This window comes from Staurois parvus, unplaced genomic scaffold, assembly GCF_062004578.1.
Source record: "Staurois parvus isolate SC_StPar_1 unplaced genomic scaffold, SC_StPar_1.0 ptg000147l, whole genome shotgun sequence".
In the NCBI taxonomy this organism is placed as follows: Eukaryota; Metazoa; Chordata; class Amphibia; order Anura; family Ranidae; genus Staurois; species Staurois parvus.
This window is the reverse complement of record NW_028317943.1, coordinates 15,228,135-15,246,829: the sequence shown is the minus strand read 5'-3', so window position 1 is coordinate 15,246,829 and position 18,695 is coordinate 15,228,135. Positions and strand designations below refer to the sequence as shown.

The 18,695-nt window shown below is 44.3% G+C and overlaps 1 protein-coding gene across 2 annotated transcripts in view; it reads right to left on the bottom strand.

Annotated features, from left to right (window-relative positions):
• OSBPL8 (oxysterol binding protein like 8) overlaps window positions 1-16,545 on the bottom strand; it is a 385,291-nt gene extending 368,746 nt beyond the window's left edge. For both annotated transcript variants that reach the window (XM_089674075.1, XM_089674076.1), the window contains exon 1: window positions 16,425-16,545. The gene's annotated coding sequence lies outside the window, so the exon portion shown is untranslated. The remainder of the gene's footprint in view (window positions 1-16,424) is intronic.
• Between the last annotated feature and the right edge of the window lie 2,150 nt (window positions 16,546-18,695).

The following is an 18,695-nucleotide window of genomic DNA, read 5'->3' as shown; positions in this document are numbered from 1 at the left end:
CCCCTGCTTAACAGATTAGACGTGGCCCATGTAGAATGACCCTGAAGCTTGACACCCAAATTATAGACAACATTTTTACCCTTCTATCAATGACATAATACTTGATCCACCCTAAACACTTTTCACAACCTAAGCATTTTTAAAAACACACTGTACTTACACTGACATGACACAGGAAACCATGAAAACTTCTGCAGGAGCCAAGTCTACCAAAAGATGGAATATACAAAGACTCTGTTAGTGAAGGGATAAGTGCTCATCACATACAGTTGCAAGAAAAAGTATGTGAACCCCTTGGGATTATGTGGAGTTTTGCATGAATTGGGCATAAAATGTGCTCTGAACGTCATCTAAGTCACAACAATAGAAGAACACAGTCTACTGAACATAATACTACACAAACATTAGATGTTGCCATGGTTTAATTGCACATAACTTGTAAACATTCACAGTGCAGGGAGGAAAAAGTATGTGAGGCCCTAGCTTAATGACTTCTCCCAGAGCTAATTGGAGCCAGGAGTGAGCCAACCTTGACTCCAATCAGTGTGATGATATTGGATGTGTTGCTGACAGCTGTCCTGCCCTTAAAAAAACACACACCTGTTTTGGGTTTACTGGTTTCAAGAAGCACTGTCTGATGTGAACCATGCCTCGCAGAAAAGAGCTCTCAGAAGACCTATGATCAAGAATTGTTGACTTGCATGAAGTTGGAAAGGGTTACAAAAGTATCTCCAAAAGCCTTGATGTTCATGTGTCCACGGTAAGACAGACTGTCTACAAATGGAGAAAGTTTAGCACTGTTGCTACTCTCCCTAGGCGTGGTCGTCCTGTAAAAATGACTGCAAGAGCACAGCGCAGAATGCTGCATGAGGTAAAGAAGAATCCCAGAGTGTCATCTAAAGACCTACAGAAATCTCTGGCACATGCTAACATTTTTGTTGACACATCTACAATAAGGAAAACATTAAACAAGAATGGAGTACATGGGAGGACACCACGGAGGAAGCCATTGCTGTCCAAAAAGAATATTGCAGCACGTTTGAAGTTTGCAAAAGAGCACCTGGATGTTCCACAGCACTACTGGCAAAATATACTGTGGACAGATGAAACCAACATTGAGTTGTTTGGGAAGAACACACAACACTATGTGTGGAGAAAAAAAGGCACAGCACACCAACATCAAAACCTCATCCCCACTGTAAAACATGGCGGAGGGAGCATCATGGTTTGGGGCTGCTTTGCTGCCTCAGGGCCTGGAAGGATTGTTGTCATTGATGGGAAAATAAATTCCAGAGTTTATCAAGACATTTTGCAGGAAAACGTACGACCATCTGTCCGCCAACTGAAGCTCCGCAGAGGATGGGTGATGCAACAGGACAATGACCCAAAGCATACAAGTAACTCAACAAAACATTGGCTGCAACAGCACAGAATACACCTTCTGGAGTGGCCCAGTCAGAGTCCTGACCTCAACCCGATTGAAATGCTGTGGCATGACCTTAAGAGAGTGATTCACACCAGACATCCAAAGAATATTGCTACACTGAAACAGTTTTGTGAAGAGGAGTGGTCCAAAATGACTCCAGATCGTTGTGCAGGTCTGATCTGCAACTACAGGAAACGTTTGGTTGAGGTTATTGCTGCCAAAGGAGGGTCAACCAGTTATTAAGTCCAAAGGTTCACATACTTTTTCCTCCCTGTACTGTGAATGTTTACATGTTATGTGCAATTAAACCATGGCAACATCTAATGTTTGTGTAGTATTATGTTCAGCAGACTGTGTTCTTCTATTGTTGTGACTTAGATGATGTTCAGAGCACATTTTATGCCCAATTCATGCAAAACTCCACGTAATCCCAAGGGGTTCACATACTTTTTCTTGCAACTGTACTTGAAAGGCACTGGTCTCAGTGTGTGGCACTGGAGTATGTGTGTGAGTCAAGGATGCAAAAAGACATTTCAAGGTTAAAGCTGAACTCTAGGTAAACAACTTGCTCTGTGACATTTGCTGGTTATCCCCAGTACTTTCCTCACGCTGTGACAGTGTGAGGAAAGTGCTGCCGATAACCGGCAACTGTATTTACTTTGTGATCAGCTGCGTCATTGGACAAAACTGATCATGTGGTAAAATGCCGCTGTGATTGGCCTTTTACCTAGCCTTGTCATCAGCTGTAGACAGTGATCAATGACAGCAGTGGGTGCGCGCCACTGGAGGGCACGCAGGGGGCATGTTCTGGGAGGACGTCATATGGCGCCCCCTCCCAGAACTGGACAACCGTGCTGTAGCCGTCATTGTCAAGTGGTTAATGCAGTTTTACTTTCACTTACAGGTCCCTCTCCCATTTGCACCCTGTGGCTGTGCAATAAGGCCCCTTTCACATGGCGGGTCTAAACAGGTCTGCCTGTCAGTGTTTAGGGCGGAACCGTTTGGATGGTCCGTTCACCCCTATGGTCAAGCAGGACTTTTTGTGAAAGTGTCTACATCCGCCAACCTCCATGTCTTATCTGGTCTTCCATGTAGGTGGATTCCACTGTCCATTTACACCCGGCTGCCATAGAGCAGAGCAGGCTCTGGCTGGGTCTGCTCTGCTTAACACCTTGACGCCAGCACCTCCCGGCCCTTTAAGGGTTTCAGAAGCCGGGGGCGGGGTTTTAAGGTCATGTGACCGCCGTGATTTGACGTCATGGCGGTCACATGATCGGGAAAGGTCCCAATCAAAAAAAGGAGATCGGGACCTTTCCGTGAGTAGCGGACATGTGTGCTGGGAGCGCGCAGGACAAATGTGCGGCCGCTCGGCGGCAAGGCCCAGACACCGCACATTTGTGTGTGGCCGGTGTGAAGAAGTTAAATTGAGCAGGCATGGATGTGTCATCTGCCCGGATCAGCAAAAGATCTGTGATCAAATCTGCTGCTGATTGGGACAAAGACCGCCCTGTCTGAAAGGGGCCCAAAGAAGTAGCAGACTAATTACATCACCTCTTGGTCACTCTGCTCTCACCTCCTATCAGCATTCTCCTTGCTAGTACATGAGAACTGCAGCACAACTGATTTGCTGTTCTACCTCTCTCACTCCACGCTCTGATGTACATTCATTGCAAAAGGTTGATTCCAAGTCAAACTGAGATGCTTACGCTGCTTGTATATAAGTGTGTATGTGTACACAGTATATACTGCATTCATTCATGAAGTCTATATCTGTCTTATCAGCTTTATTTCTTAAACCCCGGACCATGCATTCACTATATCTGGTCTCCCACAGTACACAGAAATGCAATTATTTTAGTAAATATAAACTGCTAAATACCTTTTCTCATCAGCAGTGAAAGCAGTCTTGTGACTTCTATCAGTGTTCAGCAGAGCACAGGTTAAAGCCTGTAGGAGGAGTTTTCCTTCTGTTCTAGGAGGGTGCAAAACCCCCAACCTCTGGACTGTGCTGATTGGCCCTGTGCTGACCACATGCACTATCCCGAGAAAAAAAACAAAAAAAAAAAAAACCTCTCTACCAATACACACCAAACTGAGCATCTGCAGAGTGTCTCCACATAATATGTCCTATCAGGAGTTTAGAAGGGGGCACTGGAAGAAGTGGGGGATCAGAGAAGTCAGGATCAAACAGCATTTTCACACAATGCAGAGGATTAACCCCTTAGATTCCACAGTGAGTATCACAAGTATGCCTTACTGCATATACAGCCTGATTTTACTGTTGTGGGTTTAGTAACAATTTAATTCCAATCTTCCTATTTATACAGATGGGCAGACTAACATCAAAATGTTGACGTGTGAAAGTCACCCTACCAACTGCTTTTCTCAAGAGAGCAGTTCATGTACACTTGAATCTTTCCCCGCTCCCAGTCAAGTGTCCAATGTCTTCTATTAAAGGAACTCTTTAGGTCCCAATGACTCCTTTCACATACGCAGCCAGATGACTGATCCATGTTTTTATCGCCCCACCCGCCTACAAGCTGACATGATGCCGCTCGGCGAGTATACATTTCCAATATTAACGTGACATCTAGAAATTGACAGGTGGCACCACCACCACAGATACCGGAAGAGACGGTATACACAAAAAGCAGACAGTTGGCTTGTGGAATGTGTGTAAAAACCCCTGCTGCTGTGACATACACTGGTGGCAGTAAAAGGGTTAAGGGTTGAAGAAAGCAGTTTGTCAAATGCTATGCAGCTGCTTGCTGAAGCTCTTCCGTCTAGTCATCATATGGTAAAATAGTGAAAGTGGAGCATAAATATGGAAGGGTGGTGGATCGATTTTCAGAGGACGCTGCCATGCGGTGAGGAGGTGATGTGTTAGCAATAAAATAGCTGAACCACAGTACACAAGGTGTAAAAAAAAAAAAAACAGAAAAAAAAAAAAATCAATACAGTCAACCCTGTGCTCCTCTATCAAGCCCATCCCTCAGGTACACTGTATTAAAGCTGAATTTCTCCCCAGTCTACATTAAGCAGGAACTCATATGAAGACAGAAGGAGGTATTTCATGTAAAAATACATTGAAGGATGTGACTGATGATGCCATAACTGGGAGTACTGTTGCTGTAAACAATAGCCATGTACATGAGAGCCGGGCTCCTGAACTATTATTTGTCCACCTGCACTACGCCTAGACCAAAGCTCAATGTACTTCAATGACAAGGATTTGTTTATGTACACATCCTCTTGTTTATATTAAACAGCACAAAGGAAAATGAGGAAATACAAGGTCCTAGAGTCCTTCTACATTACATTTATCACTGACACGCCAACAGGCTGCCGTTTATTTTGCTGAAATTATATGCTTGAGAAAACATCTATGAACTTTATGAAGGACGAACAGCAAAAACAGCAGAAACATATACAAGATCTCAATGACTGGCATTAATACGCTGGCTGTAAACCTCAGACATGCAATATGAACAAAGCATATCCCTCTAGAGCAGCGGTTCTCAACCTGTAGGTCGCAACCCCTTTGGGGGTCGCATGACCCTTTCACAGGGGTCACCTAAGACCATTGGAAAACACATATTTCCTACGGTCTTAGGAATCAAGACACTGCTCCTCTATCCGTCTCCAGGCAGGTCCGCCCACATGCAGATACACCCACATACGAGTACCCGGCGTGATGACATCATCGCGCCAACCCCATCACAAACAGCCCATACAAATACAGGTGTATGTGACAGGGTTGGCGCCATAATGTACCTATGTGGACCCAGGGGCGGACTGACCATTTGGAAACTCGGGCACTGCCCGAGGGCCCTGGGTCAGTAGGGGGCCCCATGAGATGCCCCTGGTACCTTTCATAGGCTTTTTTGGGTGTGGTTTGAGTGTGGGTGAGGACACAGGGGCCCCATGATCCCCTATTGCCCGGAGGCCCCGTGAGTTGTCAGTCCGCCCGTGTGGACCAGTCACACGTGTGAAGAGCAGCTGCTGTGCAGAAAGCAGCTGCTGTGTTGAAAGCAGCTACTCTGTTAAAAGCAGCTACTGTGTTGAAAGCAGCTACTGTGTTGAAAGCAGCTACTGTGTTGAAAGCAGAAGTACTGGAGGTAAAACGACACTTCATGAATTATAATTACTGGGTAAATGTAAAATCATGAAATACATCCTGCATATCAAATATTTACATTACGATTCATAGTAGTAGCAAAATTACAGTTATGAAGTAGCAATGAAAATAATTTTATGGTTGGGGGTCACCGCAACATGAGGAACTGTATTAAAGGGTCGCGGCATTAGGAAGGTTGAGAACCACTGCTCTAGAGAGTGTACTTGTTTCAAAGTGCCATTTCTCTCTGCTGCTTCATTCCTCTGCTATCTGCATGAGTGACTTCTGACACGTTTTCCTGACACCAAGAGAAAAAAAGGGGACAGGGAGGGAGCTCCAGCACACAGCTTGTGATTGACAGCCTCAACTCTGCTCCTGTGAAGGGGTGAGTGTCCCTTCCCTCCAATCAGCTCCTAGAGCCTCCTCACTGAGCTCTATAGTGTATAATTTCAGCTGTCCACTCTTTTCTGAAAGATCAAACAAGCTTTAGGCTCCATGCACACTGGGTGTTTTGATAATGCTGGTAACGTTAGCTGTGCAAAAAATTGATTTTGTCAGCTTTTTTCAGCGTTTTTGCATCCGCATTTAGCAACGGTTCCGATTTTTTGCATTTATTAATACCAAAAAAAATTTTTTTTTTGATCAAAAAAAGTTCAAAAATGCCGGTTTATTACGTTTACCACATTTTGCCGCATTTTTCAGCGTTAGAGAGTTATTACAGCTAAAAAAAAACCCTCTAGAAACCCAGTAGTCCTGGGGGTTTTTTGTCAGCCAAAAAAAACATTGATTACAGTCTATGTGTGCATTCGGAGGGGTTTACTAGCTGTAGAAAAAAACATCAAAAGCCAAAAACAGCAGCTGTAAAAAAAGTCCAGTGTGCATGAGGACTTATAAATACTGGATTTTGAACAGATGTAAAAGGAGAGAAGACCACAGGTACAACTTATGTAGGAGGATTTGTTTCATTTCTGTGTATCATCTAAGGCCAGTCACTTCACTGGGTATATGCAAGCATGTACAACCACTTAGAAAGTGATATTTAAAACAAAAAATAAACTATACTAAACAAACATGTTATACTTACCTGCTCTGTGCAATGGTTTTGAACAAAGAGGCTCTAATCCTCCTCCTCTGGGGAACCCTACCGGCGCTCTCGGCTTCTCTCCTCATGTGCCAACATAGGAAGCAGTCAAGAACGCAAGCACACGGCAACTAGCTTTCTGTGGCAAAGACCTTGAGTGGGGTAGGAGAGAATGGGAGGGGCTTACTTTGAGCATTAACCACTTCAAGTCCAGACACTTTCACCCCCTTCCTGTCCAGGCCAATTTTCAGCTTTCAGTGCTATCACACTTTAAATGACAATTGCGCGGTCATGCAACACTACCCATATGAATATTTTAGCATTTTTTTGAGACAGATAAAGCTTTATTTTGGTGGTATTTATTCACCACTGGGGTTTTTATTTTTTTTTTTGCTATGCAAATGAAAAAGTCCAAAAATTTTGAAAAAAAAAAGTCTTTTTCTTATAACATTTTGCAAATAAATAGTATTTCATCATAAATCTTGGCCAAAATTTATTCTGTTATCTTTTTAGTAAAAAAAAATAACCCAAATTAGTTTATAACCAAAAATGATCATTTTTAAACTTTTTTTTATATTATTTATGGTTTTTTTTTCTTTTTACATACTGTCACCCTAGCAGTACAGTGACACTGCACTACTTGTGGGGGTGATGAAGATTTTTTTTTTTTTCTACACCGATTGCTTTTATACCCATAAAGGCTGTAAAAGAAATCATTTCTCCTTCTCCCTGGCTGCATTCTTGCAGCCATTGAGAACTACTGTGTGAGCTGTGATTGGTCACAGCTTGTCACATGGTACAAGGCTGTTGTGAATAGCCTTATACCATGTGACCTCTGTGATCATTCACAGATTTCACACGCAGTAAGCAATGATGTCAGAAGTGACATCTTGCTTACTACTATTCATGCGATCACTGATTGGCCAATCAATGATCACATGATCAGGACCTCATACAGAGGTCCCATACAGCGATCGGTGTTCCGCTGTGTCCCAGGGAGCGTGCACAGTCCAAAATGGCGGGCTTCGTTTATGAACAGCAACCCACTCCTGCACTGCCCCCATCCAGCTGTTTATATACACGGGCCGAACGGGAATCAAAATTCAGACACAATTTTTCTTATTCGGAGATTCGGATGTTTCCAAATTTCTCAATTACAATAGTAATGAATTTAAATGAATCCAAAATAACGAAACAAAATTGACAAAGCGACATCTTGCTTACTACTCTGCATGTGATCACTGATTGGCCAACGAGTAATCACATGATCGGGACCTCGCACAGAGGTCCTGTCCGATGATCGGTGTTCCACTGTGTTTGGAGGACACAGCGGGCACCGGATCGTGGTGCTGCGCACTCCCAGGGAGCATGCATAGCTAGAAAATGCGGGTGCCGTTTATGAACGGCAACCCGCCCCTGGAGTGCCACCGTCCTGCCGTTTATAAACTGGCTGTGATAAACTTTCAACAGCCTGCACTGCCTCTGGCCACCACTAGAGGGAGACTTCACGAGAATCCAGCAGGCTGACCACAAACAGGCACATACAAATCTTACATACTATCTGGTGCATTCTAAGAGTTGGGGAGCATTCTAGCAATTAGCACACACTTCTAGGATTCCTCCAGCTCTCCTACGAGCTGAAACCCCTGTGTTATTCACTCTTCCCACTATCCACATATCAGTCACAATACAAATGGTAGCTTGCCATCACCTAGCAGTTTGTTCGCTGACTGGTCTGCTAGACAACCCTACACACATAGATCACTGTCTGGCAGATCTGTTGGTTAACAAGCTGCATGCTTGACCCCCCCCGACCTACTTAAATGCCCTCTGTCACAGCAATGTGCGAAAAAGGGAGAGAGCGCAGGTTTTGAACGAGCTAGAGCACGTGTTCTTGCGCTGATGGAGATGCGCATCCTACAAACAACAGCACAGGCTTTTATACTTTATTCATAGAACCGGGAGGAATATGGAACAACTGAATGTCTAGGAACAAGCAGGGTAATTATTTAGGACTCTCAGAAATAATCGAAGTCAAGGCAACAGCATAAAAGCCAGATAATGAAGTCCAAAGAAGTCATAAATAGACGCCCACATATTTCTCTCATGACGGGCAAAAGTAATATGGGACAATCATTCCCCTCCTTGGATTAGTCTATTCACCAATATTCAAATAAGGACACTAGAATATGGAGCACTAGTCAGGCTGATGGGCATATCCTGCGTTCTTTGCTAGGAGATCTCTACATTAGCATATGAAGCCACAGTATGTATTAGTCATTCAGTCTACATAAAGGAAAGCAATCTTAGAGAAAAAAATATTTTACAGGACGAGTAGAAGAGACCCTTTGTAAGAAAAGTATTAGGAGCAGAAAGTCTGGAGTTAAAGCAGAGCTCCACCCAAAAGGGGAAGATCCACATGTTTGCACCCCCACTGCCACATTTGGCACTTTTTTTTGGGGGGGAGAGTGGGAAAGGGAGCAAGTACCTGCTTTTGACAGGCATGCTGCAAACTAAGCCGGAAGTTCAGCCCCCTCCTCCCCCCCAGTTTTTAAAGGTCCAAAAAAAAACTAAGGGACCAATCACAAGGCACAGCGCAACTCGCGCATGCGCAGTAGGAAACTGGCTTACTCGCAACCCGGAGGCAAGTGAAGAACTAGCCTGGCTGATGACGGCACTGGACACCTAGACAGGCAAGTGTGCATATATTAAAAGTCAGCAGCTACAGTATTTGTAGCTGCTAATTTTTTGGTGGGAACCTGGAGCTCCTCTTTAAAGTGGCAACCTTTATTGGCTAAACTTAAAATATTAACCCTTTCACTCTGAGCAGCTGCTTTGTTTTTGTTCTACACACATCTTAGGCCCGATAATTAGTTTAAATTGGTTCCAGAGTTCAAAAGGGTTTTTTTTTTTACCATAAAGTGATTCCAAAAGATTACTTTTTTTTGGGGGGGGGGGAATAACAAAACGTGCCTATACTTACCTGCTATGTGCAGTGGTTTTGCACAGAGCAGCCTGGATTCACCCCTTCTCAGGTCCCCCGCAGGCTCTCCTGACCCTTCCCTCCTGTCGGGTGCCCCCATAGCAAAGCAGCTTGCTATGGGGGCACCAGCTGCTCTGTGTGTCCATTCACACACAGAGCTGTGGCTTGCCCCCCCCCCCCCACTGGCTTACTGGCTGTGATTGACAGCAGCAGGAGCCAATGGCTCCCGCTTGCTGTCTTAGCCAGTGAGGAGGCAGAGACCCAAGACAGCTGAGGCAGTGGTTCACATTGCTGGGTCACGATGGGCCTCAGGTAATGATTGGGGAGGGCTGGGGGCACTGCTGCACACAGAAGGTTTTTTGCCTTCCTGCATAGAATGCATGAAGGTAAAAAACCTTCAGCCTTTACAACCACTCCCACCACCACAAACACACAAGTCTTCTATCAGTCCAGCACTGTGCCCTGCAGCATCTCTTCACTCCCTCACAAGAGACTCTGAGAGCAACAGGAGCTACTGGCTCCTGTGAGGAGGGAGTGGGCCGAGCTGTGTTTGCGCTCAGAAGTGAACTCACACAAGTGCCCCAACAGCACATGGCTTGCTATGGGGGCACACACAGAAAAGAAGAACCAGAGAACAATGGCAGGGGATCCTAGAAGGGAGGTAAGGAAATACAACAGCATTGCACAAAGCAGGTAAGTAGAACAAGTTTATTATTTTCATTTTAAAAAATTGCCTTTACAAGCACTCTGAGTCGCCAAACATGATATATTCTAAAATCAGATAGCCTGGAGAATAAAATGGTGGTAGTTGTAATTTTGTTAAGGCCACATGACAGTACAATAGTTTATCAAACCCATACTTTTAGTAGAAAAATACACTAAAATTAATTTTAGTGAAAACAAAATGCATAGTTTTCCAAATTTTGGTAAAATAGAAAAGATGAGGCTGTGTCAAGTAAATGGATACAAACATACAAAGCCTTAAATTGCGCATGCCACTGAAACAGGAAAAAATGTTGGTACCCAAAATTAGCCATAGGTTACTTTCTGATGGAAACCATTAGAAAGGCAAAAGTTTGCTTGACAGGTGTACCGGGAACATGTGGAAATACCCCACTGCTGCTGATATAAGCTTTCTACAAGTGGCAGTGAAAGTTTTCCGGGTGTCATAAATCCTTTTTTCAGACCTTATACATTTCTGGAGATGGTTGTGAACCCCACATATTTATACACAGAGTAAGACCACACACACTGGACATTTAGCCTGTGAGCACGATCCTCCAATGTTTAGGTGCAGAGAGCACAGGTGCACCATCCATCCCCGTGGCCTGCAGCAGAGACTGATAGCTGCTGCGATGGGATGGTGCACCTAGTGGTACTTACATTTAGGGCAGTATGCACTCAGAACAAACACCCAAAGTGCAGATCACTTGCATTCCAGGTATTCATCCCTGGGCACATACTGCCCTATATTTCAGTACTGCTCGGCCCAGTTGCAGCAGCTGTCAGCCTTAGTTTGCTAAATGCCCCGTGTGCATGAAGCCTTACAAGGGGAAGTAATGATTATTTAATGAATAAAAGTTTGTTTTCATGGAGAGGTAAGGGGATCAGTCTTATTCACACTGGCACTATCAAACCGGGATTATTTGTGTTTAGAGGATATGTCTAAACGCATATATGCACCTGGCCATCCACACAATGTAAAAAAACAAAAACAAAATAAAATAAAAAAAAAAAGTAATTCATGGAACCAGGGCACCTTCTTCCATTGCTTCGTGGTCAAGTTCTGATGCTCACATGCCCATTGTAGGTGCTTTTAGCTGTGGACCTGGGTCAGCATGGGCACCCACACCAGTCCGTGGCTACTCAGTTCAACATGCAAACTGAAGTGCCCATTGTTCTGCTTTCAATGCAACACGTTTACTTGCTGCCTGATATATCCCACCAACTTTCAGATGCCATTACAATGAGATGATCAGTGGTATTTACTGAACCTGTCAGTGGTCATAAAGTTATGGCTGATTGCTGTCAATGCATGAAGTGTTTTTTTTTGTTTTGTTTTGGGGTTTTTTAATGGTGCCATTCACATGGAGCATTTACCTACTTCTCAGTACGGTCAGTTTAGATGCATTTAGAGACAATGAGTTCTGTGTGTCCATGATCGGATTACAAACTCAGAATGCACCTCAGGCCACAAGTACACTGGGCGTTTAGCCCCTATGCGACAGGCTGCAGGTAGGTGAGCTGGACGCTTAACTAGTGCCTCCCAGGTGCTAATCGCCCAGTGTGCGTGTGGCCTAAACATGCTTTAACATCTAAACACAGGGAAAAAGTAATTTGTAAACAGAAGTTCTCATTCTTATATTGTAAAGCACTGAACAAACTGTTGGCACTATATTAATCCTGTATAATAATAATTCACATGGAATTTAACACCAGTATATTCCTGTGGCCCATTTCAAAGGTGAATGCAGATTGTTTCAGCCACTCAACTGACAGTGACTGCAGCAGTCTGCATGTGTTCGGATGTACCCATTTTATTTATTTCAGGTACTTATACAGCGCCGTCAATTTATGCAGCACTTTACATATATTATACATTCACATCAGTCCCTAACCCTCATGGGGCGTACAATCTAAAATCCCTAACTTACATACACATACTAGGGCCAATTTAGACAGGCTCCAATTAACCTACCAGCATGTCTTTGGAGTGTGGGAGAAAACCAGAGAACCCAGAAGAAACCAACGCAGGCACAGGGAGAACATGCAAACTCCAGGCAGGTGGTGCCATGGTGGGGTTTCGAACCGATGACCCTAGTACTGCCAGGATCCCTGAAAGAATACCTGCAGTTTGGGACAGATGATCACCCCGTGATGTAATCTACTCGTGTTCAGAGGCAATCATCAGTTCCTAACCACAGATAATCGCTCCATGTGTATTTATATCTGAACAGCCACGGACAGCTGCAGCCGCTGTCAGCCTGTCATTGCTTTGTATAGGCTAAGTGGCCACAACTTATGCATTCACCTGTGGGAATCCTGTCCCAGAAATATTATGGATTTTTGTTGCAGCTGTGAGCTAAATCCTTTGTGAATGAGGCTTAAAAGTTGTCTATACTGTACCTCCCAGATCACTTCTCCTGCAGTTTAAAAAGTTAAATGCAGGAATGACAGTGTAAGTGAAGCCTTAGGCTAAAGAGATAGGGGGTGGTTTAGAAGTGTTAATGGGTTAACTCACTCAAATATAAGAACAGGAATAAACCTTACCTTACATATGAATGTCATCCTACCTAGATTTATCTAAATTCCTTCTGTGTAAAGCAGCCCAGCGGGTCGAGGAAAAAGAAAAAAAAAAAAGACTCAATTGCCCCATCCACACACGCTCTGTGGATAGAGGAATCCTCCCTGCTGAACTACTGTATTCTGACATGGTGGTTGTACAAAAATCGATAGGTAGATCGACTTCTATACAACCAGCCTGACCATACATGGATCAAAATTTTCCCGATCCCTGTAGAACTGGCTGAAATTTGATCCGTGTACTGCGGACTTAATAACTGTTCCTGTATGATATTAAATAAAAACCTACTTTCTAGTCCATTGAGCCCAGGGTTGTCTTCCTTTTAGAGAAAGTTCTTACCACCATCTTGAAATATCCAGCACGTTCGCAGAAATTTTGCAGGTATCTACCCTGTCCCAAATATTTGAAAGAGACCAGCATCATAACTGTGCACATGCAGGATCTCCTGGCATGCATGAGCCCCTTATTAAATCTGCCTCTGTGTGACTTGGACATCCCAGGAGGCAGTGAGGGTTACTGCTATGCCATGCTCACCTGAGCGAGCAATTAGAAATTGGAGGGCCTAATTTTATTTAATTATTTATTTTGTTATATGTGGGAACACAGTTACAAGCTAGCTGCAAAATTATAAAGGAGGTACCCACTGCGCTGAAGTTATATATATATATATATATATATATATATATATATAGTGATTTTTAGGCACCGTAGTTTTTGGAGATATCATGGGCACATGCATTTTTAAGACATGGAATGTTTGGTATCCAGTTACTCGATGCAACCTCGTCTTTTATATTTTAAACAAAATGGGTTTTTGCACTAAAATTCATTTTATTATATTTTATTAAACTGTTTTATTAAAGCAATTGCGCAAATATCATATGACATAAATATTTGCAACTATTACCTTCTTATTCTACAGGGCCTCTGTTTTCAGAAAATATATAATATTCTGGTCGGTTAAGTAATTTTATTGCCAAAAATTAGGATTTATACATGTATGTGAACAATGAAAAAAATTGCTCTGGAGCCAAACTGATAAACTGTCAGTGTTTAAGCACTTTCAGCAGCAGATTTATTCACTTACTTCTTTATCATTAATCCTTGCCTATATTCCAGTTTAGGATGATGTCATGACCGTTGCCCCACATTTCCTGTTTCAGGGTGACTCCTTTCTCTTGCAGCATCTAATGGAATCAACCTTGCATGCAAGGACTAGGAGTTGTGCCTCACTACACTGTGTGAATCAATAGAAACACAGCCCCCATAGCCTAGGATTGCAAGGCACCTTCCATCTCCAAACTAACAGACTGGCTGGAGACTGCACTGTCCACTTTCCTGTGAAGACCAGAAGTTCAAGGAAGAAGCACTAAGAGAGCAGGAGCAGCAGCATTGATTGTTGTAAACTGCAAGTACTGGAGTTTACTAGACAATGTTTATTATTAGTGTACTCAATGTGTTTAAGTAAAAACACTGATGGTTTAATACGACTTTAAGCCCCTTTCATGCAGGTGGTTATCTTTTAGCTGCATCCAAAGAACAAAGGTACACCGCTCAGGCAAACAGTTGTGATTAGGCAGGAGATCGTGTGAAACGCGTTAACAGGTCCTGTATTCATGTCCTGGTGTGTTGTGTGTCCTATGGATTAATAAATACACACTATATTCATCTATCCTCTGGTGTGCGGCTGACCCTTCTTCCTAGCTTTTAGCTGCGCTTAGAGGAACTTACTTACCGCAGCTAAATGCAGACAATGCATCCCTATGGCTCCATTCACACACTGCATTTAGCAACAGTTTCATAACATATGGTTATATGTGTTAAAGTTGACAGCGTCCAGGAGCAATGTACCGAAGCTATCTGTACATAAACACAGTGAATCCTAGTTGAAAGAAAAAAGAAGTAAACATTTGCTATAAAAAAAGCAAGAATTTACTACTGTAGCTAAACACAGTCGCATGTAATCGCAGATAAACGCACTGTACAAAACGCGAATGATCTCTGTGAAAGGAGCATTGGAATTTTAAAAAACAAAACATGCATTTACAAGCAGCAGAACAACTGCCCGTGTAAAAGATGTCTTAGGGTCCATGCACACTATTTTTTTAAGCTCAAAAGACGCTCGATAAAAAGGCTGGTAGTGGAGTTTTAGTAGCATTTAGGAGCGTTAACATTTTATTTTATTTTTACAATACATGTATGGAAAAAAAAAGCTGGAAAAAAAAACCTGTTAGGAGCCTTCAGTGTTTTTTTCTGCTGGCAAATCGCTCCCAAAAATGCACAAAAAAAGTTTTTTTCTGCTCCTAGAAGCCAAACCTTGAAAAACGCTTCTACAATAGTGTACATGAACACACAGGAAAATATTATTAGCTTCTAGGGGCAAAAAAAAACAAACTCATAACTAGCTGCTAGGAACTTAAAAATAAGGAGCCTGGGGGTCAGTGCACACGATAGAAACGTAGTCCAGCTGTGTTCTGGATGTGTTAATGCATGTGTGTTCGTGATGTGTTCCGGTGTTTTTTCATGCTTTCTGGTTAATTTTTTCCCCTCTATTTTTCTTTAATTTAAATAGAGACATGTGCATACCAGTGCATTTTTTATGCGTTTTACTGCGTTCCAGTACAATTCTGTGCAGGAAAAATGCAACCTGTTTTACTTTTTTTTCTGCAACCGAAATGCACTGGAACTGCAAGCACTGATGGGAACTATGACACTGACAACCATATAACCTACTTTCTGTGCATTTTGGATGCAGAAGTAAAGCACACTGAAACGCATGTAGCGTGAACTGGCCCTGAATGTGACAAGCCTGTCAGAATTGTGCCAACACCAGGTGAAATCACTGCGTCGCATGACTGTGACAGCACTAAAACATCCTAGATTGTAAAACAATAAAAAGCATGCCTATACTGCGATCATCATAATATCACACCTTATCATCCTTCTAGTAGCTGTGGGACAGGAGCCACACTGCTGTATACAGAAGCTACTATTAGGAGGACATCTAACAGGAATGAATGTGATTGTCTAATCAGTGGCACGGTGAAGTATGATCATCTTGGGGCACCTCGCTCTCTATGCCAGGCAGACAGTATAGATTATTTCATGAGCACTTACTAATCACACAGCAATCACAGCTATTCCATCATCAGAAAGATGCTGCTTGCTGGATGGGGACATCTATTGCTGGATTACGAACTATAAAGCAGATCAGGAACAGGACAAGTCATCTGTCACACATCACATGACTGCTGATCTAGAAGAATAATAATAAAACAGATGTGGCTGCAGATGCCATAGGAGGACCGGTGTAGTGTGCCCCAGTTGTATCGTCCTGTCATGGATGTAAACACAGCAGTGACAGCTCTGCAAGCAGCCCCGATGGATGACAGCCGTACATGATGTACAGGATGTGGCCAGCCATGTGATGGTATTAGGAGTCTGATAAACACGGTGATGGATCTTCCCCAATCACACAGTACAGCTCGCCTCCTACCAGCGGCGCTCTCTTACCGTGCTCCCAGCCGGGATCCCTTTCACCGTCAGACCGGAGGGTACCGGGCACACAACATGAGCTCCAACCCCACCAGACACCGCTCTACTCTGCAGCGCGATGTGATAGTGTCATCGCCGCCACGCCCACCGCATCCCAACACTGCCACCTAGCGCCCACTGCACACATGGCACAGCAAGCCTGGCCCACAGCGCCATCTTGCGATGGCGATATGTAAACAGACGGGAGCTGGATGTTTGGGTGGTTTTTACAGTAGCTAGTTGTTGTCAGTAGATTGAGGAAGTGCTGCTAGGCTGTCGTATGCCCACGTGATTGCTAGTTTTATGAAGGTTGGCATAGGAAAAGATTCAGACTATTGTATAAAGAAAAATCTGCTCAAAGAAGAACTAAACACCAAGCCTACAGCTAGGGTTGTCATCTCATCCCTTTAACCACTAGCCTACCGGGCACTTCTACCCCCTTCCTGCACAGGCCAATTTTCAGCTTTCAGTGCTGTCGCACTTTGAATGACAATTGCGTGGTCATGCAACACTACCCATATGACATTTTTAGCATTTTTTTTACAAAATAGATCTTTCTTTTGGTGGTATTTAATCACCACTGGGTGTTTTATTTTTTGCGCTATAAACAAAAAAAAAGCAAAAAATTTGAAAAAAAAAGTTTTTCTTTGTTTCTATTATAAAATTTTACAAACAGGTAATTTTTCTCCTTCACTGATGTGTGTTGATGAGGTGGCACTGATAGGCAGCACTGATGGGCACTGATGAGGTGGCACAGATAGGCAGCACTGATGGGCACTGATAGGCGGGATTGATAGGCAGCACTGATGAGCTGGCACTGATGGGCAATACTGCTGGGCACTGATGGGCATCACTGCTGGATGGCACTGCTGGGCACAGGTGGGTGGTACTGATGGGCACAGGTGGGTGGCACTGCAGGGCACAGATGGGTACAGGTGGGCAGCACTGCTGGGGACTGTTCATCAGGGCACTGATCATCAGTGCCCTGATGATCAGTGCCAATCACTTGCTGGCTATCGGCAGTACCAATAGGAGAAGAGGGGAGAGAGGCTGAATCTGCTCTGCCTCCCCCTGTGCCTGCCCACACTCAAGTTCATGCAGCTTCAGAGGATGTGTGGGTGTGAAATTGAACAGCTGACAGCCCTGCTTCTGACTGAGTGATGTGAGTCCCACCTCCCTTCCTTCCACCCACCCCTTCCTTTCTTCCTTCCACCCCTCCCTTCCTTCCTTCCTTCCTTCCTTCCTTCCACCCACCCCTCCCTTCCCTCCTTCCTTCCACCCCTCCCTTCCTCCCTTTCTTCCACCCACCCCTTCCTCCTTTCCTTCCTTCCACACACCCTTTCTTCCTTCCACTCACCCCTACCTTCCTTCCACCCCTCCCTTCCTTCCTTCCACCCACTTCTCCCTTCCTTCCACCCCTCCCTCCCTTCCTTCCTTCCTTCCTTCCTTCCTTCCTTCCTTCCACTCCTCCCTTCCTTCCTTCCTTCCTTCCACCCACCCCTCCCTTCTTTCCACCCACCCACCCCTCCCTTTCTTCCTTCCACCCACCCCTTCCTTCCTTCCACCCCTCCTTTTCTCCCTACCTTCCACCCACCCCAACTTTCCTTACTTCCATCCCTTCCTTCCTTCTTTCCTTCCTTCCACCCCTCCCTTCCTTGCACCCATCCTTTCTTCCTTCCACCAACCCCTCCCTTCCTTTCTTCCACCCACCCCTTCCTCCCTTCCTTCCTTCCTTCCTTTCACACACCCTTCCTTCCTTCCACTCACCCCTCCCTCTCTTCCTTCCTTCCTTCCTTCCTTCCTTCCTTCCTTCCTTCCTCCCTTCTTTCCTTCCACCCACCCACCCCTTCCTCCCTTCCTTCCTTCCACCCACTCCTCCCTTCCTTTCTTCCACTCATCTCTTCCTTCCACCCACCCTTTCCTTCCTTCTTTCCTTCCACCCACCCTTCCACCCACCCCTCCCTTCCTCCGTTCATGTGTGAACCAGGACTACATTTTGGATTTTTGGTCCCCTTCATAGAACACAGACAGCAATATAATACTGACAGGGGTTTTAATCCCTCTCCACTCTATCCAAAAAGAATGTGTTGCTATGATTAAGCCCTGAAATGGGCAAATACGCATCTAAGGAGTTCTCAACATGTGGAGAAAAGGAGCCAAAGCCATCTTTTAGGGCTCATCACGTTGGAATGTGGTGCGGGAGAGCCGCGGTCCTGTGCAGCTTCCCGCACAGCATTCTGAGTGCAATGC